The sequence below is a fragment of the Natrix helvetica genome, assembly GCF_964273705.1.
Source record: "Natrix helvetica genome assembly, contig: HAP1_SCAFFOLD_197, whole genome shotgun sequence".
In the NCBI taxonomy this organism is placed as follows: domain Eukaryota; kingdom Metazoa; phylum Chordata; class Lepidosauria; order Squamata; family Natricidae; genus Natrix; species Natrix helvetica.
This window is the reverse complement of record NW_028113579.1, coordinates 23,440-41,658: the sequence shown is the minus strand read 5'-3', so window position 1 is coordinate 41,658 and position 18,219 is coordinate 23,440. Positions and strand designations below refer to the sequence as shown.

General features: G+C 38.0%; 1 pseudogene across 1 annotated transcript; it reads left to right on the top strand.

Annotated features, from left to right (window-relative positions):
- Nucleotides 1-4,433: 4,433 nt before the first annotated feature.
- On the top strand, nucleotides 4,434-18,177 carry LOC309382326 (acyl-CoA (8-3)-desaturase-like; annotated as a pseudogene). Its single transcript, XR_014176846.1, has 12 exons — nucleotides 4,434-4,675; nucleotides 6,948-7,058; nucleotides 8,598-8,795; nucleotides 9,170-9,271; nucleotides 10,938-11,066; nucleotides 12,490-12,550; nucleotides 13,921-13,994; nucleotides 15,104-15,201; nucleotides 15,662-15,758; nucleotides 17,313-17,392; nucleotides 17,513-17,638; nucleotides 17,860-18,177. The product of XR_014176846.1 is annotated as an acyl-CoA (8-3)-desaturase-like (transcript).
- Nucleotides 18,178-18,219: the final 42 nt, after the last annotated feature.

Below are 18,219 nucleotides of genomic sequence, written 5' to 3'. Positions count from 1 at the left end.
GGCTTAGCATATTAGTCTTGTATAATTTTCTTTTTCTCAGCATTTCCATAATGAATGTATTTACTTGATGTTTCTCTCACCCAGGGCTTCCAATATGGGAGAAATCTACTAATTCTTCCACATTCATTAATAATAAGAGAAATGAAAATGTATCTTTCACTACCTAACAAATAATATCACCAAGATGACCATGCATGTTTATATTTCTGTCCTTTTCTTCATTCTAGTGGCTTCTTCTTGGACTGGGAGGGTGACAGAGGTGGTATTCAGCAGGTTCTGAGCAGTTCTGGAGAACTGGTATCAGAAATTTTGAGTAGTTTTCAGAGAACTGGCAAATACCACCTCTGATTGGCCCTGATCCCATCTATTATCTGCCTCCCAAGTCCCAGCTTCCCCACTCCAGGGGAAGGTTACTGCAAATTCCCCATTTCCTCCCCATCTGCTGGGACTCGGGAGGCATAGAGATTGGAGATAGATGATGTCATATAGATTGGAGATATGAGATGTCATATCCCTCCCCCTCTGTTGAGAGAAGGATATGCAATTTTGACATATACAACCTCTTTGACCCCCTCTTTCAAGCCAGCAGTCATCTCTGTTCAAAATGTGGACTTTGCTGTCTTCAAAAGAGTTCCTTTGTCTTTCAAATTCATATGGACTACTGAATCTAGTTATGATGGGTTTTCCCCCCTACATTTTGCCCTAACTATGGTTTCACTCAATGATCAAGATTCAGTCCCAATTTGTTTGTAAGGTGAGGACTGTCAGGGTGTGAATTCCACCCTGGAAATTGATGTATGGATTTTGGCAAACCTTGATGTATGGATTGATGTATGGATTTTGGTAAACCAAGTATACTTTTGAAGTAAGCAAAAATAAACCTGAGGCATAATCTAAGAAAAACATTTATTTGTAAAGAAAGTAAAAATACAAACTTACTAAGCTAATTGATTACATCTTGACAGAGAGTTCCTGTCTGCCTTGCATACAGACAAAGGAAGAAGAGAAAGAAGGTATGGAATGTAATGACATGCGTGTCAGGTGTTCTAAATACCATGTATGAAATAATCAGATCATCAATCATCAAATCAAATCATCAATACCATAGTTTACGCAATTCTAATATTTGTAGCTATGGGCACGGCATTTAAGTATCTTTTCCAAGGCTTCTGTGGTAGCTCTACTGAGTGCTAGTCAGTTTTATTGATTGCTTGTTCCTTTACCGTTCAGGGTTGATTCTATTTGTCATTTTCAGTCTCTTCACTGCCAATGTCATTGTACGTGGTTATAATTAGTTTGGTCTTCTTCATATTTGGGGCATTGCAGATGCACCTTGTCCCACTTCCCATCCTGCAGGCCTCTCTTTGGTAATACCTTCTTCCATGGAGATTGCTTCTCTATAGGAAGGTGGGGTAAGAACCTTTTGGGGCCTTGCAGGGGAGACTGGAACCGTTGGGGAGATCAATCCCTCGGTTGGCCACTGCCCAGTTTTCTGCCATGGTGCCATCTGCTGAGGGAGGGCAGGTGCCCACTGGCATTCCTCCCATCCATGACCTGGGGTTAAGACCCATCCCGGGGTTGCCTGCTTCACAGGTTGCAGCTCAACCAATGATGGCTGGCTAGGGGGTTTTATGTGCCAAGGACCCTCCTGCTGGCTTGGAGGAGTTATGGGCCAAGTAGGTGCCCTCTGCTGGCTTGGAGGAGTTTCCCATGCTGATGGCCATGGATTTGCCCACTGGAATCTTTTCCATCCATGCCCTGGGAAGAAAGCCCAATTTGGTGGTGCTTCATTCACTGGTTGCAGCCCAATTTGTGGTTGGCAAGTGAAAGATGGTGGCCAAATCCCATCTGGGTTGAAATTCCCATTTTGATAGGGAATCTGCTTCCCACTCAGTTGCAGGGTAATAAGCCATTTCATTTATTGCTGTCTGGAAGGAGTCAAAATCTCCAATCTGGTTTTTTTTTTCAAGCCTTGCTTCCAAGCTGGGGGGAAGGAGGGAGAGCATGCACTCACCTTTAGTTGTCCGAAATGGTCCGGGAAGCCCATCAGAGATGACTGCGTGGGGATGGCTGGAATCTCCATTCCTTTCATCTTCTGACCGGGTGTAGAAAAGTCTTTTCCAGCCCCCTTCATCCTCTTGCCAGATGCAATAAATCTGGAAGCAGCATTCCTTTTTACCTTTGAAGCGTTGGCTCTCAGCTTCTTATCACCAAAAGCTTTCTCATTATTTCTTCGCTGATATTTTACTCTGTCCCGGTCAGTGTTGGGAATTCAGCACCCCCCCCATCACCAACCCCTCCCCCCTTGCAAGGGGGAGGGTGCTAGTGAATTATTTTAAAGGGAGAGTTGGAATAATGTCAGGCGTTCTAAATACCATGTATGAAATCATCAGAGACCAAGGTAGAATCATCCTTAAAGTTCCCTTTTAATCATACAGGCAAGTTAGCACATCTATGGAATTCCAACTCTAATGTTCTTCCTGGAATTGCACCCAGTTGAAAGTTCATGATCTATCCCCACACCCACAAATGCATCACATGTTCCAATCATCATCTTCCACGCTGGCATCTACACCCCTCTGCTTCCAGTCAGGTGTCAAGGTGCGGAGACAAAAGATGACCTTTAGCTTCTATAAAAGAATGACAACAATACATTCCACAAATCTACTCCTTTCTATTCCCCCCTCCCAACTACTACACTAATGAAACAGCATAGGAAATTAATAAAAAGTGTGGCAGGCCAAAGATCCTAAAAGAAACATAACTACAGGCCTGACAATGCGCAGTAAATCATTGCTGATAAGAGACAGTTCATTCTACCGTATAACTCAGAATGTAGGCACAGCTGGCAAACCAAATAAACGCAGTGACAAGGACTGCCTAAAATAAAATAAATTTTCAAGGAATATATCTTCAAATGTGCAAATGACACACTTGCCACACTTGAGAGGTCAGAATTATATAGTCACTTGGAACTATTTCAAAATCCTCCAGTTTCCATTTTAATTTCTATTTCAGAATCTTTTAATTCATTGAAATCTCCCCAGTTTGAAAGTATCCTTAAAAAAATCACTATTCTGGGAAAGCTTCATTCAAGGCAAAAGTAAAGTTGAGAATGAGACAGAAGTAGGAAACTTTGATGGAATAACAACCTCAGTACCTTAAAAAAACAGTTGTACAAATTCAGTTCATTTTTCATAGGTATATTTGACAGTGATATATTTCAACATTACTATTTACATCTCACTTCTCAAATTACTGCAAACTTTCATGAAAAAGCTGCTCAAAAGAAAAACTAAATGCTTCTATTTCTCCCTGAAATCAGTGGAAGTTTAAAACATTGCATCTAACTTTATTAATGAACATTCTCATTGTACATGTTTTGCAGAGCAAGGAATAGACTAATAGACATTTTTTTTGCAAAAATCATCAAAATTAGCAAAAAGTCAACAAATCAGCATATTGATTTTGATCATGTGTGTACACATATAGTTCTTCCTCCAATAATTTGCAATAAATTGCATTCTATTGCTTTTTAATTTTTTTAAAAAGTTATACCAGTAAATAAACTTACATAAGTTATAAATCTGCACCTATTATTTGAACATAATTAAGTATATATGTGGCCCAAAATCAATAGATTAAATCTGGATTATTAATGTCACAATTGCTAATTGCCTCTTTCCATGGCTGTGCTAATTGCCTACATTTGAATAGGTGGAAGACTCTACTGGCATGAAATGACGATTCCCAGGGATAATGGTACTGTGGAAGTCCTGATGTCAGATTTTCATTCTCAAGCCAGAGCAGTGAATCCTCTCAATTCTTTACCAGTACCAACCTATTGTTGCCTTATTGCCTGATCTGAGTTTAGGTATTGAGCAATTGCAAGATAAGGATGTAGTGTATTAGTGATAAGCCTCTGTCACAAGCTGCCAGAAAGATGTGTGTTTTGCCACTATAAACAAATGAAAGCAGTTTCAGATTATGCTAATCTCCTTTCTGTATAGCCAGTAGAAATCCTCAACCTGTGGTATTCCAGGGATGGAGAGAAGGCAGAGATGAATCAATAGTGACTCTTTGAATCCCAGCTCAGTTTGTTCTCCAAAATAAACAATTGTTGGCATAGCTGATCTCCGTCCTATCACTATCAGCTGGAGAGGGCAACTTTTCAAAATACAATGACTCACACCGGTCGGCAGCCTGCTTCTCCTTCGTACTCGAAAAGCCGAACATCTTAGGCTCGCCCGAGTTGCTTTTTCGCGAGTTTCTCAATCTGCGTTTATCCCACGAAAGCAGCGTCGATGAAACTTTGTCGGCCAATCGAAGGCGGAGAAGGGAGGCAACACCCTTGCTCGGACTCGCCCAGTCCGCCCTCCCGATGGTGCTGAAAAGGACAGTGTCAAGTTCCCCGAAGCCTCAGTCCGGGGGAGATGGCTTCCCAGCAAGGAGAAATCGGGATCAGGCGGAGGAGGGAGGCTGATCCTACGGCCGATCAGTCTGGCCCTTCGCGGTGGTTTACCTGGGAAGAGATCGGGCTGCGCACTGGCCAGGAAGACTCGTCACGGGAGCGCTGGCTGGTGATTGACAGGAAAGTCTATGACATCAGCCGGTTCCACAGGAGGCACCCGGGGGTTCTCGGACTATCAGCTCGTACGCAGGGCAGGATGCCACGGTAAGGCGCGGGGCAGCTGACCAGGCGAGGACTCGGGTGGCCAGTTTCTTTCGCTCCCGTAAAGTGTCACAGGGAATACCATAGTTTACGCAATTCTAATATTTGTAGCTATGGGCACGGCATTTAAATATCTTTTCCAAGGCTTCTGTGGTAGCTCTACTGAGTGCTAGTCAGATTTATTGATTGCTTGTTCCTTTACCGTTCAGGGTTGATTCTATTTGTCATTTTCAGTCTCTTCACTGCCAATGTCATTGTACGTGGTTAAAATTACTTTGGTCTTCTTCATATATTTAATTTCAATCCCATTTTCCACTCTGCTCCTTGACTTTTATCATGAAAACTTGCAGATTTTCTGTATATTCAGCTTCAGGGTAGAGCTATCAGCCTAATACAGGCTGTTGATGTTTCTTCCTCCAATGTTAAAACCAGTTGCCCTTCATATATATTCAGCATATAAATTGAATATAAGGGTCAAGTACACAGCCTTGTACCCTTTTGCTAACCTGGAGTCAGTCTGTTTTGCCATGTTCTGCCTATATTGTGGCTTCCTGACTTGTATGTAAGTTTCTCATGAGGACGACAGATTCCCATTTTTCTGAACACTTTTCAAAAGTCTTTCTATACTATATGAAGCAAATATTGACTTTCTTTTTGCTAGTATTTGGCTTTCTCAGTTATTTACAAAGCATTCCATTTATTCTGCTCTTTGCTCAGTTTGTGGAGCTACACTTTAAGAAAGGTCCAAAACAGTTGGAACAGGAGCCACAAAGAGAGAGTGAGGTGGTTGTTGAAGGAATTGTTAAACTGAACTATTGAGCCTAGAGAAGAAAAGTCTTAAGTGAGACTGAGTAAACAGGCTTAATGTGGAGGAAGCAAGTGTTGGGTGAGAATGGAACCACTGATTGAGGGAAAGATGTGGGCTTCCTTTTTGGATGTCTTCAGGCAGAGATGAGGCAGCCTTCCTAAAAGCCATTTGGATGGCTTTTTAATATTGTAAATTTTGGGGTTTTAATTTGGTTTTAGACTGTTTTTAACTATAAACAAGTTCGGGCATTATACAGACTGTATGTTTACGTTGGTTGTCTAGTGTTTCGTGTTCTGCTTTGTTGTCTTTATATGTACTGTCTGTACACCGCCCCGAGTCCCTGCGGGGAGAGGGGGCGGTATATAAATTTAATAAAACTCAAACTCAAACTCAATCTTAGGCTAATCACTTTATCTCAGCCCTAGGAAGGAAGGAGTGGCAAGTCACTTCTGAAAAACCTTGCCAACAAAAAATGTCCAACAGTCCCTGAGAATTGGACATGACTGAACAGAAGAAAAAAATAATAATTTTATCATCATTTAAAAAATAAGACTGCACTCAGTCGCTATAACCCACTTTCAAAGCACATTACACATTTTTTTCCTGTTACCTTTTATTTACGTATTAATTGTTTAAATTTTTTTGATAAATATTTTCAGCATACTAGTAAAATCAAATACAAATGAAACTCAGACAAATAAAAAAGGGAAAGAATTTTTTTAAAATGGAAGTGTCTAAAGGTTGAATTATGGCAACTGGACCAAACTTTGTTAATCTGAGATATTCAGTTGGTCATCCAAGTAACTTCATCAGTCAGAGTTAAAATTACCGGTAGTTAGGCAAAGTCAGAGAGTCATTGGAATGTATCAACTCTTGCCGCACCAATTTCAGGTGTTTCTCCCTGAATGAGTTGCAATATATAGGTCAAGGAAGGTTTAATTATCCAGGCCAAAAGTGATTAAAGGTTGAATTATGGAACTGGAACGAACTTTGTTAACCTGCCATGTTAATTTGAGATTTAGAGAGTCAGGATTCAAATGAAATGGGTGTGGCAAGAGTTGGTACATTCCAATGATTCTCTGCCTAACTAATTTTTACTCTGACTGATAAAGATGCTTGGCTTACCAATGAAACATCTCAGATTAACAAAGTTTGTTCCAGTTCCATGTTCCAGTTCCACCTGTCATCTATTGCTCCAGACTTTACTTGAAGCCAAAATCATTTTCTAATAATTATAGTTTTGAATTAATCATAACCCTTCAGAGCTAATTTCTGAAATAGTGCAAGTGTTTCAATATCTTCGGTCAAGCACCTCCTGGGAATTATGTCTGTCATGCTTTGAATTGGAGAGAATAAAGATAAGAAGCAAATATAACCACTCAGCCTAAACATGTTTCTTCCAGGTTGACTTTAAATTGGTTCTTTATTATAATATTTTTCCCTTTTTTCTTTATGTTTTGGCTTTAGGATCCTTTTACAGCCTTTCACCTTGACAAGACCCTAGTAAGGAAGCACATGGCATCACTTTTGATTGGGGAATTGGCACCTGATCAGCCCAGCTTTGAACCCAGTAAAAATGTAAGTTGGGAGACAGAAAATTGAGGTAGTGGCTCATGGTGTTAAACTGCAAACCCTTAATTATTATTGGGTTGACTCAAAGATCGCTTTTGTCATTAAAACTGATCTGCTATTAAGGTCAACAGAAGAGATTTTATAAGGTGCTCCTCAATCTTTCTGCATTGTCTCTTGGCATTACTAAAAACAGTGAAAGTCCATTTCCTTCAGCCGACTTTAAATTATGAAGTGATCTTAATATCTGCCATTTCATTCCCTTCCACTTTCCACCTCATTGCCCTGAAGCCGCACTTGATTCTTAGCAAATATATCGGGAGGATGTCTTCACTATCACTCACACTTAGCCTCCTCTCATCTCCCTGTCTGCTTCCACTAAGCAAGCAAGACTCTAATCCACAGTGAGAGCAACATGGAGATAGCCCTGTTTGCTTCTTTAGGCTCCACTGATTCAAATTGAGTCCAAATAACCCCTCCCCCCATGATGACGCTTCTGTCATGTCAACAAAACATATCCAGTTAGTGTCCAATGTAGAGTGAATGTACTCAGTTTTACCCTTTTCATCCTCCAGATGTAGAGCAACCTAATTTTATGTCACATCAGATGATTTTTCATCTGATTCTGCCAAACAAGATCCAAGGTATTTTTAAAAGTGTAGTTGGCTATCAGATTGGGCAAGTCTGGATCATTTTCAGTCAGGTTTCAGGCGTGGGCAGAGCCCTAAAATAGCATTGATCATGCTTGAGAATGTCCTGTGGCGGGACTTCTGGCCAATAGGTTTCTAATGATGTAACCTGCTGAAAGTTATTGAGTGGGCAGCTGTATGAAATGATTAAAGTAGGTAAATAGAGACCCATTGTGTTCCATAAATATTTAATCAGAAATAATAATTAATATTAATTCATAATATTAATTGCTTATTTTATAATTGTAATAAAATACTACATTTAAATAAACATTAATGAAATTGAAGTATAGTACACATACATTCTAGAAATGAATGTAATGTGCCAATAGTTTACAATAATTATACAAATAAAAATAGTACCGAATAACACAACAGTCAGTGGTTTGCTTAAACTAGTAAATCACCAACCATAGATTAGTATGTGCATTGGAGGAATATATAAATTGGTGCTGCCTTGTGGACACTCAATAAAGCCATACATTACCAAACTATACCAAGCTATACCATGAAATCATATATATCTCTCCCTCCTTCCACCCTCTTTCTGTTTCCCCATTAGTGCTTTTTGCCAAGATTATTAAATACAGATAGGCATTGATTTCTAGCGTCCCAAACATGAGCTCTAAGTTGTCTAGCAGTCACTAAGTAGAAAAATAGTTTATTTATGCAACCATTTTTCATTTGTTTTCTTCCGCATTTAATGTTTTTGAAAGAATATTAAAAGTTTGGAAGGTAAAGGATATTTGGAGGGCAATTCCACGAAGAGTTCTTGATGTTAACTGTTGATGCCAGTGGCTAGCTATGCTGTATCCATAAAGTCAAAACTCCTGCAAATTTTCTGAATTTTTTTCCATAGCAATTATTAATAGAAGATTTTCGGGAACTGCTGTCCACTATTAAAAAGATGGGACTCTTCAAGCCAAACCAATTGTTCTTTTTCCTGATGCTTCTGCATATTTTAGTACTTGATGCTGCTGGCTGGTTTGTTTTGTGGTATTTTGGACTATCTATGACATCTTTTCTTATTGCCACAGTGTTGATGACCTTTGCTCAGGTAATATTCTTGCCTTTATTTTTAGGTAAAATTGCATTTTCCGCTAGTTTGGCTTCCTACAGCAGACTGTCTTTCAACCAAATGAAAATAATTTCTTTATAAAGAAAATAACACATATTCAATTGTCATGCGCTTTGAGAAGGTTGCATTCAATTACATCTGTGGTTATATTGTAGAATTGGTTTCTTGTGCCTATCCTGTTTGGAATGCTTCTCTGGGTGGCTGCCCCTTTGATTGAATAAAAAAATCCTAGAATGAATGAATCTTTATTTTATCTATCCCAGCAGTTCTTGCATAGCTATTTCCATTGGATATAAGTTGTAGGAGTGACACAAAAGGTGGTCCTTCTGTGGCGAATCACTCTTTTCTTTTAGTCTCAAGCAGGCTGGCTAGGACATGATTTGGGACATCTTTCAGTCTTCAGTAATCCAAAATGGAACCACCATTTTCAAGAATTTGTAATGTGCCATTTAAAGGTAAGTAAGGTATATTATTCTTAGAATGTTCCACGGAATTGAAGGGAAAGAATATGGAATATTACAAATATACATGAAAAAGTTTCATGAGTAAATATCAAATATGTTGTGTTATTTATCCGTTTCTAGTTTCTCTAAATTATGGAAAAGTGGGAGGAAATGTCATTAAATTTTACTTTAGTAGTAGATATAATATTCCTAATCCATTTTATGAATTCCAAGGGATTTTCAAATCTATTAAACACTAGCAGATAACCCCACATTCCCTCGGTATTTATTTACACCCAATAACCCTTACCAGAGAAAGCCCCCTTATAGAGTACTGTGAAGCTGTTACCATGGCAACTGCACTGTAGATGCCATTTTAAGGCCCAACAGGGTGTATCTTAACAGAACTTGAATCTAAAAATGTAAACTACTACTTTCAAAAGTACTGTGATTTGACACTATAGATATAATTCATTCCTTTTCATTTTAGCAGCCCAGGCATTCCAGAGTGATGCTGGAATACACACACACAGAGACAGACACACACACACACACACACACTCACACACACTGAGGGGATGTTGAGGTGTCTTACACCAACAGACTTTCCAGACATAAAGTCAATTGTGTATTAGGTTTGGTTGAAATTGCTAAAGACATTCCTGAGTTATGCTGGAACATACACACATAGCCATAAAGGTAGAAAGATGATAGATAGATAGATAGATAGATAGATAGATAGATAGATAGATAGATAGATGATAGATAGATAGATGATAGATAGATAGATAGACAAATAATGAACATAACTTGTTTATGTATCTTATCAAAAGTTTTTCAGCATCTAATAATGAGATTACAAGTTGACCTTTATTTTAAGTCTATTATATCTACAGTAAATCCTATATCATCTAATGCATGCCTAGTTTTTTATCCTGCTTGAACATTCTTAATAACAAATGGTATCATTTTGCTATAATCTATTTCCTAGCACTGCTATTAAAATCTTCGTATCAACATTATCAGTGAAATTAGATGAGCATATCAGGTGTTATTTTCACCTGCTTTTGTCTGATTAAATGCCAGTGATAAAATTCACTGATCAATAACCCTGATTAAATGCCAGTGACAAAGGAAGGACAATATTTCTCCCAAAGCTAATAGGGACTGTACTACACGTGAGTTGAAGAGAAATAAGAATAAAATGGTATGGAAGCAAGAAAAAGCAAATCTCATTAAAAGAGAGATAGAGCAGAATAGATGTAGGTCTCTATTTTGTTTTCTGTTTCTCCCCACAGGTGAATCTCTCTAAATACATAAATAGCAGAGCAACACTTCTTCCAGTGCTTTGACAGGCAGGGTTTTGAAAGGTGATAAAACTCATTTGCCACCTACTCAGGTTAATATCAGGGAACTCATTACAGTACTCAAAATCCCCCCCCCCAGTTTTGTCCACATATGCAATGAATGCTTGAGAGTCTTCAAAGCTAGAAAGTGCACTTAATCTTCAAACTGTTTTGAACCTGTGCAAGATAATTCAGAGTCAGCTGATTCAACATCTCAAACTTATTTGAACATCCGATTCAAAGGTTCAATGTAATCTCCTCTCCATTACGTCTTCAAAGCAGAGCAATCTTTAACAAGAGCCTGAATGCTTTCTTTCCCTCTTCCTCTACAGGGGCTTTCAGCTAATTGGTGGTCTTTTCACCATTCCCAGCATCATGCTAAACCCAACTGTTTTGAGAAGGACCCAGATATTTCATTTCATCCCTTTATTTTGTCATTAGGGGAATCTCTTTCTTTGGAGGTAAGAAGCAACTGCTTAGATGACAACAGATTTTACTGAACCCTGGCCATTCTCCTTTCAGATCAGCATTCAGAACAGCAACTGTTAAGCCATTTCATTGTCAATTTGTTAGAGTTGAACACAGTCTACTGGGTTTATTATTTATATTTATTAGCAGCGTTTGATAAGACAGATTTCATTGAGATAGTAGATTAGTAGGGTTGGACAAAATGTTCACCCATGGTGGCCATAACAAAAGTGTATTTCTCTATATGGACCAAAGGTGGTATCCAGGAAGTTCTGACAGGTTCTGGAGAACCGGCAGTGGAAATTTTGAGAATGGGGATTTTGCAGTATCCTTTCCCCTGCCAGGCCCACAAAGCCATGTCCACAGAACCGGTAGTAAAAAAGTTTGAATCCCACCACTGATAATGGACCCCTGCTTTCTAAGGCTGGGTGGCATTGTCCAAGGAGAAACTAGAACTCACAATCTTGCAGTTTCTAGCCTGATATCTTGAAACTGGTTCTCCTATGGTAGCTTATAGCTATAGATGAATATTATGAACTGGATTATTGAGGGAATTAGCTGACGGGAGTGACTCAACAATCATGTACAAAAGGATTCTGAGGAAAGCAGCAAGTTTTTATGGCCATGTGAGCGCAATCCCAAGAAGTTGTGTTAGGGAAGCAAAGTAACAGATTGTCTTCCTGTCCAAAAATCCTGGCAGCTCGGATAGGAATAGGATAGATTAAAAGATGGAGGGTGGTATGGAGCTTAAGCATCTTTTTGTTTGTTCCCTTTTGCTCTTTCTCTGGTTAATGTTATGGATTGGATTTACTATTGTGTGAATTATCTCAGTGGATTGTTTCAGATTTGATAAGCATATTCTGCCTTGGCTGTTTCTTCAAACAAAGAAAATATAGAATTACTTATGCCTTACAAGCAAAAATACTGATAGAAAATGTTCTATCTCTGATGGTTGTATGTTTTTGAGAATGTGGCAGTTAGTAACAATATCAAAATGAAGGAGCTGCCTATTTAGCAGGTCAATCAGTAATGCTTTCCTTTGGGGTCTTCTACTAATGGGAAGATTAGTAAAAGTTTATCAAGTGTTTCTGCTACCAAAAGGGACAGCTTCCTTTCCTGACTAAGAAATCTAAGTTTGTCTGTTCTTTCTGTATTTCTATTGCAGGGCTTAATTTTACAAGCTATCTTGCTTTGCCATGTCTTTCTGCACCTGGAATATTTGAAAATAAAGACTGCAATCTATTCTAACTACCACAATTACAATTTATTATTGTGACAGCTATGTACATCTCACTTTTTTTTCCTGCCTGAGAATTTATTTCACAGAGCAGATGAAAAGGATGTTATAGAAATGGAGCCTTAAGTTATAATTACCTATTGAAAGTTATTTGCTTTTTTCATGCCTTTCCTTTTCAGTTGGGTTTGCAGAAAAAGAAATACATGCCTTATTAGTACCAGCACAAGTATTTTTTCTTCAGTGAGTATCTTTTCTCCCCCTACCTCCTATTAAACTCCAAATGAACTTTTTCTTCTGTCAAAAAAACAATTTCCACATCATCTTTGGACTCTTATCTTTTCAACCATGAGCTCATGGGCAGATTATATATATGCATTCTACATAATCCCCAGCACTGTTTAGATTAATAACACCTGTTATTAAGATAAATGATAATGATAAGATAAAGAGGAGGAGGGAAGGCTAAGAGCAGTAGTAGCAACTACAGAACATTGCAGAGAATGAGGAGGAAATCTTTCCTTTCTGAGAACACACAGATTCCCATGAGTTTATTATACATATTTAAGGTGGAGGGAGGCATCCTGATTCTCAATCCATACCTTCAGAAACAGACTATGCCTAAACAGTGAAAAGAGAGAAACGACAAGCTGGAGAAGTAATGCACTTTCTCATGCAACTGTATTTGATGCTCTATAGACACAACTGAGGAGCATCCATAAATCAAATTACAGTGGAAGAAAATTGCCATGGAAGAGAGACAGGAACATAATGGAGAATATAGTCCAACCTCTTCACCAGCAGTAGTTTTTCTTTTTGAAACTGCTTTATTCATAAGATCATAAATGGTTCCTGCTGGATCCAACCCTTGGCCCATCAAGTTCAGCAGTCCATTCTCAACTTTCCTTGTTGTGCCTCTATGCTTCTTTTCCTCTGGACTATTAATCCCTCCCCTCTTTTGAAGGAAAAATGCCTTTTATTCAGGTGATTTCAATAGAAGAGAATATTTGTAGCTGGGGTGGAACTGTGGGGTCCTTGGTGCTCCTTGTGGCCAGTAATTTTCTTGCAGACGTTTTATTACCCAATTAGGTAACATCATCGGTTCTAGAAGGTAGTGGGGTTTGCTCTCTTTATATATACTAGTAGGTTGCCCAATCTCTAGTTTTAGGTTTTATATTGTTATAAGTCACCCAGAGTTGTATTTTACAAGATGGGTAGTTTTACAAGATGTCTCTTATGAATGAATATATAAACACGTGAGAGCTGGTCTCACTGGATTTACCAGGCCTTTCCTCTAAATAAATCTGAATGGAGTAAGATAGTATTGTCCACTTATCACAAGGAATAACAGAGCTTCCTTTAGCTCATTCAAGTGTATTTTAGTCAATTGGTTCTAATGGAGCCAGCACAAATAGTTTGAGTGGCACAATTCAGGGAGTCTCTGCCACATACAAGTTTTGGAGTTGATTTATTTTTGATGATGAGATTCTCAAGTACAATTATCATTGTTAAATGAAATGGTAGATACAAATTATTTCAGGGGTGTGGTTGATGCTTCTTTTATGTTTAGAAAGGACAGTTAATGGTTATATGCATCTTGTTTCCTTCTGCAGCATTGCCACTGATGATAATGCCTACTTTTCAAGTTTACTCATTGTACTTTATATTCCAACGCAAGCTCTGGAGGGTGAGTACACAAATGATCCATACAAAATATTAAATAATTCAATAGTGAGATACCCCTCCCTCCATGGTATTTTTCTAGGTTTAGAATTTTATTTCCTTAAGAGGATTTGAAAAGGCTAAACCATTTTAGGCGGGTATAAAAGTTTGCATGGCAATATTGTTAATGGGAAAATCAATGTCACCCAATTCCAAAGTGCTTCCAGATGAACTATTGCTGGCTATCAAAAGGCCTTTTATGAAGAAGGCATTCAATTTTTTCCTGGGAAAACAAACATATAGAAGGCATGTTGGGGAAACATTAGAGGCAACTGGACAATGATTGAAATAAGAATGTAAAAGAATTACAATCTAGTTTTCTCAAGTAATGATTATGAGGGCTTTAATTAAAAAATGATTTATGGTGGCTTGAATAAAACTACAAAGTTATGGTTCATCTTTTAAAGAAAAATATCTAGAGGGATTGGAAATGGGGTTGGGCTTATTTTTTTCTAATATAGAAGACGGGAGACAAGACTTTTCCAGCCTTGTTTAAAGTGGAAATTTGCCGTGCACTCTTGTCCAGTGCTCTAATTAAAAATGGCTGAAATTTGTGGGATAATCAAAGCTAATAAAATCCCTACATTCTCACCTGATATCACGTAAACATGTCAATTATTGAAAATAATATTTTTATGAGCTCAAACAGGTCCATACGCAGAGCAACACTGTTGCTTAAAACACACCTGGTCTCTTGTATTGATAATCACTACATAAAAAGATTGTCTTCCCTGATTAATTAAAAAAAACCTTAATAACAACATGCAAAGAAACTTCTCTCCATCTCTATCACTTTCTAGAATGATGTGACCTCAAAATATTGTACTTTAAAGAAAACCAAGCATATGCAATCTTGTCTAGTGATTTTTTCTATGGCTCATTTCAGTTAGTTAAATCTGTCAATCCATTAAAAAAGAACCCAGGGTAGAACTGGTTCTGAAAAAATGGGCTGTAAACAGAGCAGAGTTTCCCGAAGATATACATTTGGATCTCAGTAAGATGCGATGTAGGGTGTCTGCTTGGGGCAAGGAAAGATGCTATTCTAATCTCCATTCCTTCTCTTCTCTTCTACAGGAAATGGCATGGACTCTGGCATATTTTATCCGATTCTTTCTTGCCTTCAACCCCATTTTGGGATTCAAGGGTGTTTTGGGATACTTCGTTCTTTTGGAGTATTGTTCATCATATATACTATTTTCTTTGTGTTTCACTATCCCTTCCCAGACCCTGACTATTCTCTAGGTTATCCTTTCCCTAACTGCCATATGTTTGGGCTTAAACTCTATTATTGCCATTATAATAGCTATCTGGGATATAGCCAAACCACTCTGTAGTCTCCATTTGGGATCAGTTTCCATGGCATCTGGTCAAATTTCTAAATTTGTCCACCAACTCAGAAAGATTGGGGGTCCTGGTCTTTGGTTTGAATCTGACTCATTGTCACTGGAGGAATGTTAGAAATGTATTGATTTCCATAGAAAGGCATCATTAGGTCTAGTAAATGACTTGCATTCTAAGCCTAACAAACAAACAAATAAATTTGTCCCACTATTCTACTTAAAAGGCTTGTTTGTGTAGATATAGTTTCACTTTGCCTAATTTGCCTGACTTTGCTTCATTTCTGTCTCTCAGTGTTCTTGAGAGTATTATATTTACATGGATATCACAGTCGAGTCATCTTCCTATGACCATCGATCATGATAAAAACATGGATTGGTTCTCTACACAGGTAAGAGAGATCTGAGATATAAAATTGATGGCTGTGTATGATTAAACTTTAGCTTGTCTGCATAATTTTATTATATGACAATAATTCACAGATCCATAATAATCAATTATAATTTGCACATGTGAAAATTGAATTCCTTTTTTGATGTTATTTCTACCTATTATTATTTCTTTTACCGTGCTTTTCTTATGATAGAAGTGTGTTTAGAAATGCTACGCCTTTTCTTATAGATTATGATTGCCCTTGCTTTTGTTTGGACTTTATAAAATTGGAAATGAGATTCATTTCTTTGGCCTCATTTTAAGATAATAGCACTAATTGAAAAAGAAACCTGCCAGGGCAGGAATCATTTTTCTCTTGTCCATACCCAGCATCTGTTTTTCATCCAGATCAGGATATTCTTTTTAGAAAAGGAGGCCTGTGAGTTCAAATCATATCAGACAACTTGGTTCAGTCTGGAATAAGTAAGGGGAAGATTTGAAAGTAACTGATGTTGCACTGTTTCTCTTCTACTTCTCTTCCTTAGTTTCCTTTGTTTACACCATATTCTTTTTAAGTTCTGGAACCAAATTTTAACCCAAATAAGAGTTTATTAAATCCTTAGATGGCTACTCTGCTTTTCTTCTTTTAGCATTTAGAGTATCCAAATAATCAAACAGTTAATATATCTTATTTTGCATCTCTTTCAGCTCTGTGCTTATCCACCACTGTTTCAGGGGGTGGAGGCTTGACAAAACTACTCCCTTCTTTTTCAGCCCCACTGTTGATCAATCTTTTCTAGAAAGGGGCATTTCTGACAGACGTTTTGTAAAACCACAAATTTCTCACACAGCCACCACACTGTTCTTCTTCAATATCACTCCAGCACACATTTTACTGTCCCAGTTGCCCCACCTTCGTGACTGCCCAAAAATGGCAGTTGCCCCTGCTGTCATTCGGGAGAACTTGCTTTGCACCTAACAAGTAAATTGTAAGTTTCTCATGGTCAGCAAAGAGCCTTTCCTTCCTTCACTGTCCCTCCAGGATAGCTATAAGGTCTCCCATCAGCATTTACCGGTTGGATTTCATGGGGCTCAGCAGAGCCTCACTATTTTCCAGCCGTTCTCACCATGATGTCAACTATCCCAGGACATTCTTTTTAGAAAAGGAGGCCTGTGAGTTCAAATCATTCCAGACAACTTGGTTCAGTCTGGAATAAGTAAGGGGAAGATTTGAAAGTAACTATTAAAAAGAAATGTTTCACAAAATGAAAAATAAGTATATTACTAGAATTATTTTTTAATTCTCCTTATTTTCAAAAACACTCTGGTGACTATCAGATTTGATAACAAATGAGTATTTAAACTCTACTATTAGGGTAATATAATTTGAGATTTCCAAAATTCAATATGTTTGTCTAGAAATACTAGTTATATACCAAAACGTACAAACCAACCAACATGAATATAAATATAAATCATCGACAAATATAAATATATATTGTGGACATTTGCTTGATCTTCCTTCATTCACAGCATGTCTGGATAAAAAACCTGTCTTTCTCTCTTCTCCCAGATTCAGTCAACATGCAATGTGAATCAATCTTTTTTCAATGACTGGGTAACGGGGCACCTGAATTTTCAAATTGAGCACCAGTGAGTACTGATTTAGGGCAATAGGATTTTAAGCTATCAGTGAGAAACTGCTTCATAGTTTGAATAAGGCAAAAAGATAGTAAAGTATCACAACTTCTTTGCCTTCCTTTCTGCCTATAGTCTCTTCCCTACGATGCCTCGGCACAACGTTTGGAAGGTGGCTCCTTTGGTGAAATCCATGTGTGCTAAACATGGTATTGAATATCAGTCAAAATCTATGTTCACTGGCTTTGCTGACATTGTGTAGTAAGTATCAGATTTCACCCCTAATATAAAGCATACTGTCAAGACATGTCAAATACCTAAAAAGGATAAGTATCACTCACTGCGAGATTTTTTGCTACTCTTTCTGTCCTCAATTTACTGCACTTGAATTCACTTTTCTGCTTGAATCAGAGGCAGGCTTTTTCTAAGTAGGACTTAACTCTCATGGCAAGGAAGAGAAACTTACTTTCTGTTATTTTCAGTTCCTTGAAGGTTGCGGGTGAAATCTGGTTCAAAGCATATCATCTTGAACAGAAAACACAAAATCCTAACATCTGCCTTCAACAAGGGAAGAAGGGTGAAGAGACGAGATAGATCTGAGATGGACTTTGGGAGGCTTCAGGCATAGAAAACCTAGAGTAATTTGTGAATGAAACAGAATGCTGGAGAGCCTTTTGGCCTTGGCTGAACTTTTGGCATGTTTCCTAATGGGTATTAGCACTGCAAGCAACACACACACCCTTTCCTGCTTCTGGCTCTTGGATGTATCATAAATAAATAAAGTTTCTTAATACTTTTCATTGAATTGCTTTGCTTCTTATTTTTACATTTGACCTCTGTTT